A 12,526-nucleotide genomic window follows, 5' to 3' on the forward strand; every position below is an offset into this window, starting at 1 on the left:
TGGGCATCGTAAGGCAGACGTGCCCCCTGCAGGCTCTAGGCTTTCGAGCCCAGTTAGAGCACACAAACTCACCACAGCAATAGATCCGACCCGCTGCAGTCCTCTGCATTTCTTCCATGTTAGAGGCAGAATCACAAAAGAACAAAGGTCGGATTGACATCATGATTTTCTCATGCTCAATCTTCAGGAGCGCACTTGGCAAAGCAAAAAAAAAAACTGATCAATGCACTGCTGGGGACAAATCGTGAGAAACTCCCTTTAGACAGATAACATGTAAATGATAGTAAACTAGCGCTAACTGACCTGCTCCATCAGTGACTGGGGATACTCATGGAGAATTTATACAAACCTGCACCAGTCAGCAGATTACATGAGGCAAAGTAATTGTGCAAACTGTATGGAGACAAATGATCGTTACTAGGACATGACAGTCCCGGTAATTCCCACAGCACGGTGTAACCTTAGGCTGGACATATGCCTTTTTCCGCTAGTCCTACATTGAGCTTACTGTGACCTGGACTCATGAACCTGTACATCTAAGCAAATAAGTATACGAATACTTGACCCCAAATTCATTAACCAGTTACTACAGGTGATACCATATGATCAACACTCACAGCTTTGCCAAGTGGGTGCTCTATGGTGGGGAGAAATCCCCCCCAAAAAAGTGCAAAAATGAACCTTCGCAATCCAAATATTGATAAAGGTAGATGAGTAGAATTGCCTTTGGTCTATTAATCGGCGTATGAATTTCACAAATGTGAATGGGCCAATGTTTCGGGCCTTTCTGGACCTTGTTCACAGCTGCATGTAGACAGAATAAAAGTGCTGAGGCGGCACCCACTACTCATGTATCTTCATCAGTATTTGGAGTGCCTTGGTTCCTTCTCCAACGAGTCAGTATAAGCATTCGTATAAATTTTATTTCCTTCACATCCTTGTCTTCTCCCTTTTTGTAAAAATCTTGTCACCTTTACTCAACAGGGATTTCAGACTTCTTTTTTTCCAGTTATACTCCTACCTCGTCCATCTCTCTTCCAGTGCCCTCCATGATGTTAAATGGGAGATAGAGTCGGTCTGTGTTTATAGAGAAAACTTGGGCTACAATCTGGTCCTAAGGGACTCTGAAGGTAGTAAGTTGATCTTCAACCAGTATCAAATCCTCATGGAAATAGATCAAATTAACTAAACAGTACATACATTTATTTTTTTTTTAAAAGTAAGCTCGAACCCTGGCAATGTGTTACTTGTATGGACTTTGCATTCAGGCACATTTTCAGGCCACAATTTTTGAAAAGCTGTCCTCTAAGATTGGTGGGTTCTCCCCATACTCTTGGGGCTCGTTCACACATCTGACTATGCTAGCCGTAGTTTTTACAGATAGCACTCATACCTATGGTACTCTATGGGGCTGAGCACATGTCCCGACTTTTTCTTCAGACCGAGTGGTCTGAAAAAAATATTGGAGATGTCAGATTTTGATCCGAGTGTTGGATCAAAATTGGCAAAGCAATTCTATGGATCCAAGGAAGGCTGCACTGAAATGAAGGGAGAATGAGGGAATTATTTTTTATGTCCATGTACGAGAAAACCCGATGACACTCAGACCACACTATCAGTCTGTTTTTGCATACGTGGAAAATACAGACATCTGAATGTGCCCTTAGGGTTCATCAGTATTTGAGTCCTTAAGGTTCATTCAGACATCAGTATTTTCCATGTACAAGAAACACTAAATTAACTTACCGGTAATGTGATTTTCCTGAGCCCATGACAGCACCACGAGAGAGGGGATCCGCTCTTCCAGGACAGGAAACCTACAGAATAAAAGGGCAGCGCCTCTCCAGCACCTCAGTTGTTTACAGAGCATGAGAGGACACTACTTAATAGTTATATATCCCATGATTTTTCCTTCTACACACCGCATGAATCAAACACCACGAAGGAAATGAAGTGATGGGAGGGAATATAAGGGTGCTGTCATGGGCTCAGGAAAATCACATTACCGGTAAGTAATTTAGTGTTTTCCTATCACCCATGACAGCACCACAACGAGAGATTTACAGAGAAAACTTTAAAGTTAGGGTGGGACCACAGCCTGTAGAACACTTTTCCTAAAAGAAAGGACAGCAGAAAATCCCAGATCAAGCCTATAGTGTCTATAGAAGGTGCAAGGTGAAGAATGAATTGCAACCTTACAAAATGCTTGATGGGGACATCCACTCTCTTATTTTTCTGCCATGGATTCCCCAGATTAGCACAGAAAGTAGGGTGCACAATTTCCTGACTTCTATGGAAATTGGAAGCCATCTTCGGAAGATAGGGTAGCTCCAGAACCAGACTATCTTCTAGGATCTGTATAAACAAAGGATTAACCGACAAAGCTTGAATGTCACTAACTTACTGTGCTGAAGTCAGGGCCACCAGGATAATAGTCTTTAATGTGAAGACCCTGAATCCATGGGTTCAAGCGAAGGCTTGTTAGAGCTGTAAGCACTGGATTCAGATCCCAGGGTGCCATCTTTGGACTGGAAATGGGCCTAGATCCAAAGCTCACTTTCACATTCCTTGCTTATTCAATGCAGGTCGGACACGGTTCCAGTAGTTTACGGCTAAAAAGGTCCACTTGCACTTCTCTTCCTCTTTATAAGAGCTGCTGTTAAAGATAAAAGGTGAGACTTCGTTATCTGAACTGATTAGACATAAGTGACATTAGGGATCTTGGCCGAGTTCCTCCATAATGGTTCACGTAAGCTAAAGCTACTCTGTTATATGACAAGACCTTTACATAGTGACCATGTATAGATGAATGGAGCCTTCTTCTTCTCTTTCCACAGGTACAAGCTCTGCATAATTTCTCTGCTCCTATGTATGCTGTCATCTAATGCTCTGCTGATTCATCTCTCTGGTACAAGCTCTGCATAATTTCTCTGCTTCACCTGTCCCACTCCAATCAATATTCACATATGTTTGTCCCTTCCCCACTATATACCTTATCTGATTTTTAGAGGTGCTAAACTGCAGAGACTAGAGTCCTAGCTCTGTCTTTGATAACCCAGCCATCTACTGTTGAAATGACCAGCTGTTAATTTAGCCACAAGCCGTTCCCACAATGGCCTTCACCTGATATAGTTTAATGTGGCCTATATATTTAGATTCTCTGTAAGGGGTGCACGCGTGCTGGGTTGTGCACGCGTCTTCTTGTGCAAAGTGGCTTCGGAGATAAGTGGCAGTTATTTTAGAGGCAGTTAGTCAGGGCAGGAGTCAGGTAACCAACACTTTGACCACTTACTCTCTTTTAACCATGTTTCTGTTAGCTCTCACTTTTTCCTCTATAGTCCTCCACTTTCTAGTAACCCCCCAAATCCCTACACCTAGTAACAAACTCTTCATCTCTCCCTCCATCCTCCCCATTCATCTCACCTCCTCCTCCGAATTATTCCTCAACATTCAATCCTGGATCTCCAAACACAGACAGCCACCTCATGCTCTCTCTTCCTCCCACCTGCTAACACTTTCTCTGCTCCTCCTCACTGCTGGAGATATCTCTCCAAATCCTGGTCCTCCTCGCCATATCCCCACAGTTACTTCTACCACCTATCCAAGACCTTCCACAAACTGTCGCAACCCTTCTAACCTCATACTCATCCAAACTAATCCCCACTTCCTCAATTGCTCTAACAGGAGCTCTATGGAACGCTCGCTCCATCTGCAACAAACTTTCCTACATCCATGACCTTTTCATTACTAACAAACTTTCCTTCCTCGCCATTACCGAAACCTGGCTCACCCCCTCTGACACAGCCTCCCCAGCTGCCCTTTCATATGGCGGATTCCACCTTTCCAACACCCCCCACCCCAATGGCAAACATGGCGGAGGTTTTCTCCTGTCAGATACCTGCGCTTTCACCCAAATATCACTGCCACCCTCCGTTACACTCCCCTCTTTTGAGGTGCACTGTGTGCGCATCTATTCCCCCTCCAACTGGCCGTCGTTTACCGACCCCCAGGGCAAGCCACCAACTTCTTAGACCATTTCACCACTTGGCTGCTTCACTTACTTTCCACTGACATCCCCACTATCATAATGGGTGACTTCAACATCCCCATTGACACTTCCCACTCGTCTGTCTCTAAGCTCCTATCCCTCACTTCCTCCTTCGGCCTAGCTCAATGGTCTTCGGCAGCTACTCAAAGATGGCCACACACTGGACCTCATCTTCACCCTCCTCTGTTCCCTATCTAACCTCTCTAACTCACCACTCCCTGACCATAACCTCCTCACATTCTCTACCCTCTCCTCTCCGGGTGCACAATCCCCACTCCACAAACTCACACACCCTCGCAGAAATCTCAAACACCTTGACCTACACTCTGTCTCTGAATCCCTCCTTCCTCTCACAGACATATATTCCTTACACGATGCAGACGTTGTTGCTGCCTCATATAACACCACAATAGCTTCAGCCCTAGACTCGATCGCCCCTCTCACACACACCACACCTCGCACATTCAACAGGCAATCCTGGCACACTAAACTTACCAAAGAACTGCGCCGGGCCTCCAGGGTTGCGGAGCGAAGATGGAAAAGGTCTCACTCCATCGAGCACTTCATCGCATTCAAGCAATCCCTCACTAATTTCAAGTCTGCACTCACTACAGCAAAACAAACCTACTTCTCATCTCTCATATCCTCCCTAGCTCACAACCCTAAACAGCTATTTAACACTTTCAACTCTCTCCTTCGTCCCCCAGCACCTCCTCCCTCTTCTCTCATCTCAGCTGACGACTTTGCCTCATTCTTCAAACAGAAGATTGACACCATCAGACAAAACTTTTGCCTAAAGTCCACACAACCCCTCCTCATATCTACTCAACCCTCCTCCTCCAAACCCCACTTCTCCACCATTACAGAAGGTCAAGCCTCCTCTTTACTCTCCAAATCACACCTCACCACCTGCGAACTTGACCCCATCCCACCTCATCACTAACCTTACCACAGTCTTCATCCCAACCCTAACCCACCTCTTCAATCTGTCACTAACAACCGGAGTCTTCCCCTCAGGTTTCAAACATGCCGCAATCACACCCATCCTCAAAAAGCCCTCCCTTGACCCTTCCTCTCTGACTAGCTACCGCCCCATATCACTCCTCCCCTTTGCCTCAAAACTTCTAGAACAACATGTCCACCTTGAACTGTCCTCCCACCTCTCCTCCTGCTCCCTCTTCGACCGCCTGCAATCTGGCTTCCGACCGCATCACTCGGCTGAAACTGCCCTGACTAAAGTCACCAACGACCTATTAAATGCCAAATCCAAGCAACACTACTCCATCCTCCTCCTTCTGGACCTGTCATCTGCCTTTGACACAGTGGACCATTCCCTCTTACTCCAGATTCTCTCATCTCTTGACATCACGGACTTGGCTCTATCTTGGATCTCCTCATACTTAACAGACAGGACATTCAGCGTCTCCCACTCACGCACCACCTTGGGAAGGGAGGAGAGCCAGGCGTAGGTGACCGAGCGGACCGGGAGGACCAGTAGGAGGCGACCGGAGGGACGAGCGCAAGAGAGCGCTGTGGCAGCGTGCAGTGCCGGCCAGCGGAGGGTGCCAGGTGGTGGTGACCAGGAGGTGATCAGGAGAACCGGTAAGAGGCGACCGGAGGGACAAGCGCGCTGTGATAGCGTGCAGCGTCCCTAGAGGAGGTGAGTGAGGGGCAGGAGGCCGCGATAAGCGGCCCTACTGAACCCAAGTGTGTACTGTACTGTATTGTATTTGTATCTGTATTGTATTCCCTAGTCCATATTTAATTGATTACCCCCCCGTCCATATTTAATTGATCAGCCCCGTCCATATTTAAATTGATTCCCCTGAACACCCCCGTCCATATTTAACTGATCCCTCTGACCACATTAAATTGACCCCCCCGTCCTCATTTAATTGATCCCCGACCACCCCCCGTCCATATTAAAGTGATCCCCCTGAACACATTTAAATGATTGACCCCCCCCAGCCCATAATTGATTGATCCCCCTTGTCCTATTTAATAGATTCCCCTTGTCCACTTTTACTCATCCCCAGTCCCTATCTATTTGCCTTATCCCCCACCATATTTAATTAACCCCTGCCCATAATTAATTGATTGATTCCCCAGACCACAATTAATTTTCCCCAGTCCATATTTATTGATATTATTGATACTTATTGATCCCCAGTCCTTAGTTAATTGACCCACCGTCCATACCTATTTATTTGCTTTACCCTCCATCCTATTTAATTAAACCCCCTGTCCATAATTAATTGATTGATTCCCTAGTCCACAATTAATTATTTCCCCAGTCCATACTTATTGATCCCAGTCCATAGTTAATTGACACACCGTCCATACTTAATTAATCCACCTGACCCACTCAGCTGATCCCCCGTCCATACTTAATTGATACTTAATTGATCCCCCGTCCATACTTAACTGATCCCGCGCCGATATCTAATCGATACACTTGCACATCCCTAATTGATCCCCGTCCATACACCTATATATAAATAATTGTGTTTTCTACTTGTACATATATACTGACTGTATCCCCATATTTAGAATGATGTCCATGTTGGCCGGAGCCGTGCAGTGTACATCTTGCGCAATGTATGCATTCCCTGAGCTACCGCTCAGGGATCCATACTGCTGCGAGAGATGTGAGCATATCGTGCACTTGGAAGCCCAAATCCTGGATCTAAGTGCTCAGATAGCGGTACTGAGGAGCATCGACAACATGGAACGGAGTTTGCTGCTCACCGAGCAGACACTCAATGGGTCAACACTGGGGGTGGAGCTTAGTGGGGAAGCGCAGGCTGAACAGGCAGGGAGCTGGGTAACAGTTAGAAGGGATAGAGGGAAGAAGTATAGGAAGGCTGGTTCAGAACCGGCATTATTGGAGCACGACAGATCCTCTGACCGCCGGGGGAGTGTATGCTCCAGTAATGAGGGGGAGGGGGGAAGTGTAGGGCAGGCTAGACAGGTCCTGGTAGTGGGTGACTCTATTATTAGGGGGACAGACAGGGCAATCTGTCACAAAGACCGGGATCGCCGAACGGTGTGCTGCCTCCCTGGCGCTCGAGTCCGGCACATCGCGGATCGGGTTGACAGGTTACTGGGTGGGGCTGGCGAAGACCCAGCGGTCATGGTCCACATTGGCACCAATGACAAAGTGAGTGGTAGATGGAGGGTCCTTAAAAATGATTTCAGGGATCTAGGTAGGAAGCTTAGGGCAAGGACCTCCAAGGTAGTTTTCTCATAAATACTACCAATCCCGCGAGCCACACAGGAGCGCCAACAGGAGGTTAGGGAGGTGAATAAGTGGCTAAAGAGTTGGTGCAAGGCAGAAGGGTTTGGGTTCATGGAGAACTGGGCCGACTTCGCTGTCGGCTACAGGCTCTACCGTAGGGACGGGCTGCACCTCAATGGGGAGGGTGCAGCGGTGCTGGGGAAGAAGATGGCTAATAGGTTGGAGGAGTTTTTAAACTAGAGACGGGGGGGGGGGAAACCAAGGAAATAGGTGGGATGTGAGGCAAGCAAGGGGGAAGGGGAGAAGTGAATATAATGAGGGGGGTGGGGATAGTACAGTTAGATCGTTAGAGAAGAATAGGATGCTAAATAACCCCAAAGTTTTATCTTGCATGCTGACCAACGCAAGAAGCCTGACCAATAAGGCGGATGAGCTGCGGGCGCTTATATCGGAGGAGAGGTATGACATCGTAGGTATAACAGAGACTTGGCTAGACGATAGCTACGACTGGGCGGTAAATTTAACAGATTATAGTTTATTTAGAAGGGACCGGAAACAGGGGAAGGGCGGAGGAGTCTGCTTATATGTAAGGTCACGTCTAAAGCCCAGACTAAGGGAAGATATAGGAGAGGGAGAAGAGGGGGTCGAGTCCATGTGGGTAGAGATAGAGGGGGCAAAAAATAATAATAAAATATTACTGGGGGTCTGCTATAAGCCACCTAATATAACAGAGGAGAATGAGAAACTGCTATTAGGACAAATAGACAAAGTAGCAAAACATAATGAGGTGATTGTAATGGGGGACTTCAACTACCCGGATATTGACTGGGAAACAGAAACCTGTAGATCGCAGAAAGGAAAAAGGTTCTTGACAAATATCAAGGATAATTATCTCTCCCAACTAGTGCAGGAACCAACGAGGGGGAAGGCAGTGTTGGACTTAATATTGACTAATAGGCCTGATAGAATAACTGAGGTACAGATAGGGGGGCACCTAGTTAATAGCGATCATAATATTATCAATTTCAAAATGCCCTTCAGTAGGGTTATCAATAAGAGAACAACTAAAACATTAAACTTTAGGAGGGCGAAGTTTGATCAGCTGAAAGAAAACCTTCAACTTATAGACTGGGACAAAGTTCTTAATCAAGGAAATACGAATAGTAAATGGGAAACCTTCAAAAGAATTCTGAATACTCAGTGCGAGAGGTATATACCATATGGGAATAAAAGGGCCAGAAATAAGAGGAAACCAATATGGTTGAATAAGAACGTAAAAGGGGCGTTAAATAGCAAAAAAGAGGCATTCAAGAGATTAAAACAGGAAAACAGCAAGGAGGCACTAATGTGTTACAAGGAAAAAACGAGAACCTGCAAAAAAACAAATAAAAATAGCAAAGGAGGAAACAGAGAGATGTATTGCTAGGGAAAGTAGATCAAATCCCAAACTGTTCTTTACGTATATAAATAGTAAAAGGATTAAATCGAATAATATTGGACCGATAAAAAGTGATGAAGGCAAAATCATAGAGAAAGATGAGGATAAAGCTAATCTATTAAATACATTTTTTTCGTCAACTTTCACAAAGGAAAAAGAACTAACAGGCGAAATGAGAAGTGACAAACTTAATCCTCCACTAAGTATGACAAATCTAACCCAAGCTGGGGTACAGAAACGCCTCAGTAACATTAAAATAAACAAATCACCAGGACCTGATGGCATACACCCACGGGTACTAAGGGAACTAAGTAATGTGATAGACAGACCGTTATATCTTATATTTAAGGACTCTGTTGAGACTGGGTCTGTATTGGCGACAGGCGAATGTAGTGCCAATATTCAAAAAGGGAGCAAAAAGTAACACCGGAAACTATCGGCCGGTGAGTCTGACGTCCGTTGTGGGCAAAATTTTTGAAGGCTTTATTAATGAGGCAATCATGGAGCATCTTGATGCTAATAATCTATTAACCCCGAACCAACATGGATTCATGAGGAATCGCTCCTGCCAAACAAACCTGATTGACTTCTACGAGGAGGTTAGCTCTCGAGTAGATCAGGGGGAACCAGTGGATGTCGTGTATCTCGACTTCTCAAAAGCGTTCGATAGCGTGCCACATAATAGGTTGGTATACAAAATGAGAATGATGGGGCTGGGGGAAAATGTCTGCAAGTGGGTAGCTAACTGGCTAAAGGATAGAAGGCAGAGGGTGGTTATAAATGGAATATACTCAGATTGGGTAAGCGTCACTAGTGGGGTACCACAGGGGTCTGTACTAGGCCCAATGTTATTTAATATCTTTATTAACGACATAGTCAACGGGATAAATCGTAAAATATCAATATTTGCAGATGACACAAAGTTATGTAAAACAATTAATACAAAAGAGGATAGTGAAGACCTACAGAGGGATTTGGATAAGCTGGGTAGGTGGAGCATTAAATGGCAAATGAGGTTTAACGAGGAGAAATGTAAGGTCATACATATGGGAAGGAAAAATGGAAGTCACCAGTACTCACTGAATGGGAAACCATTGGGGAATTCAGAGATGGAGAAGGACTTGGGCATCTTGATTGATAGCAAACTAAATTGGAGTGCCCAAAGTCAGGCCGCTGCTGTAAGGGCAAACAGGGTAATGGGATGTATCAGAAGAGGTATAGCTGCAAAGGATGAGAACATTGTTCTTCCACTGTACAAAGCACTGGTCAGACCACACTTGGAATACTGTGCTCAGTTATGGGCCCCAATATATAGAAAGGATATAAATGAGCTTGAAAAGGTACAAAGGAGGGCAACAAAATTAATAAGGGGAATGGAGGGACTGCAATACCCAGAGAAGTTGGCAAAACTAGGACTATTCAGCCTGGAAAAGAGAAGGTTGAGGGGGGACATAATAAATGTGTACAAATATGTTAGGGGACAGTATAGAGACCTTGCCTGGGATTTGTTCAAAAGGAGGGATATTACGGTAACAAGAGGGCACTCACTAAGACTGGAAGAGAAAAGGTTTCAGCACCAGCATAGGAAGGGGTTCTTTACGGTAAGAGCAGTGAGAATATGGAATTCACTGAGTGAGGAGACGGTAATGTCGGATTCACTAAATCAGTTCAAGCGGGGACTGGATGCTTTTCTAGATACCAGGCAGATTTCTGCATATACTTAAAAATAGAATAAAATAGTAGGTTGATACAGGGATTTATTCTGACTGCTGGTTTCAGAGTCGGGAGGGAATTTTTCCTCAGGTGAAGATTGGCTAAATCATTTGGGGTTTTTGCCCTCCTCTGGATCAACTTTAGCAATTACAGAACTAACAGGTCGAACTTGATGGACGCAAGTCTTTATTCGGCTTTACTAACTATGTAACCACCTCCTCATCTCGCCCCCTATCTGTCGGTGTCCCCCAAGGTTCAGTTCTAGGACCTCTGCTCTTCTCCATCTACACCTTTGGCCTGGGACAGCTCATAGAGTCTCACGGTTTTCAGTATCACCTCTATGCTGACGACACACAGATCTACCTCTCTGGACCCGATATCTCCTCCCTACTAACCAGAATCCCACAATGTCTGTCCGCCATCTCATCCTTCTTCTCCGACAGATTTCTAAAACTCAACATGGATAAAACAGAGTTCATCATCTTTCCACCCTCTCATCCACATCCCCCATCCGACCTATCCATCAACGTCAATGGCTGTTCACTCTCCCCAGTCCCACAAGCTCACTGCCTTGGAGTAACCCTGGACTCTGATCTCTCCTTCAAGCCACATATCCAAGCCCTTTCCACCTCCTGCCGACTCCAACTCAAAAACATCTCCCGGATCCGTGCATTCCTCCGCAAAGACTCTGCAAAAACACTAGTGCATGCCCTCATCATATCCCGCCTCGACTACTGCAACCTCCTGCTCCATGGCCTCCCTTCCAACACTCTTGCGCCTCTCCAATCTATCCTAAACTCTGCTGCTCGACTAATCCACCTGTCCCCCCGCTATTCCCCGGCCTCTCCTCTCTGTCAATCCCTTCACTGGCTCCCCATTGCCCAGAGAATTCAGTTCAAAACCCTAACCATGGCATACAAAGCCATCCACAACCTGTCTCCCCCATACATCTGTGACCTAGTCTCCCGGTACTTACCTGCACGCAACCTCCGATCCTCACAAGACCTCCTTCTCTACTCCCCTCTTATCTCATCCTCCCACAATCGTATACAAGATTTCTCCCGTGATTCCCCCCTACTCTGGAACTCTCTACCCCAACATATCAGACTCTCACCGACCGTGGAAACCTTCAAAAGGAACCTGAAGACCTACCTCTTCCGACAAGCCTACAACCTGCAGTAAACACCACTGCACGACCAGCTCTACCCTCACCTACTGTATCCTCACCCATCCCTTCTAGAATGTGAGCCCTCACGGGCAGGGTCCTTGCTCCTCCTGTACCAGTCGCTGACTCGTTTTGTTAAGATTATGTAAATGCTTTTGTTATGTATATCCCTATCACATGTAAAGCGCCATGGAATAAATGGCGCTATAATAATAATAATACTGCCTAAAGCTTCTTTAAGTTAGAGGAATCGGATCTTTAGAGGCAGACCACAGGTGTGTACCTGTGACCATGCTACTACTGGAATGTAGGAGATTAGAGTTATTAACAGCAATATTGCCTTGTTCAGAGTTATGGCAAGACTGCTTATTAATTTTGACATATAGCAGGACTCCTTATTCTACCTTGGGAGACCACAACTCTTACTCACTGCCCAGTGAGGTTTGCAGTGCTCGATGGATCTGCTCATAATCCCGAAATAGTTGAGGTAAACTATTGTCAATGCCTCTTCCCTCGATATGAGAGTTGTCCCAACTACTATAATTCTCCATAAAGTCTTAAGGCTCATTAACATCTGAATGGAAGGACACAAACTGAAAGCCCAAATCCTCGTTTTATGCCAATAACTATTCTCAGGAAATTTTATGTTTCATGTGAATTGGAACCCGATTGTATACCTCCTTAAACACCTATACTGCTAGCAAGATGGATAGCAAGATGGAACTGCAGATTTAATAGCAGATCTTAGAGAGTCCATTTCCAATGATCTAACTCTCAGGAATCTGTACAGCCCCTTCGGGTTGTAGCAAACCCAGGTGGGCCTGGGTTAAATAATAGCTTTACAGGTTTTGATTAGGGCACCTGGAGAGCTAAGCACCAGAGCAGGCTAGGCATTCACCTTAATCAGACTGCTGGACAGCAGAG

Source organism: Phyllobates terribilis, unplaced genomic scaffold, assembly GCF_046119375.1.
Source record: "Phyllobates terribilis strain yellow unplaced genomic scaffold, ASM4611937v1 Scaffold_8__6_contigs__length_399053987, whole genome shotgun sequence".
Classification (NCBI taxonomy): Eukaryota; Metazoa; Chordata; class Amphibia; order Anura; family Dendrobatidae; genus Phyllobates; species Phyllobates terribilis.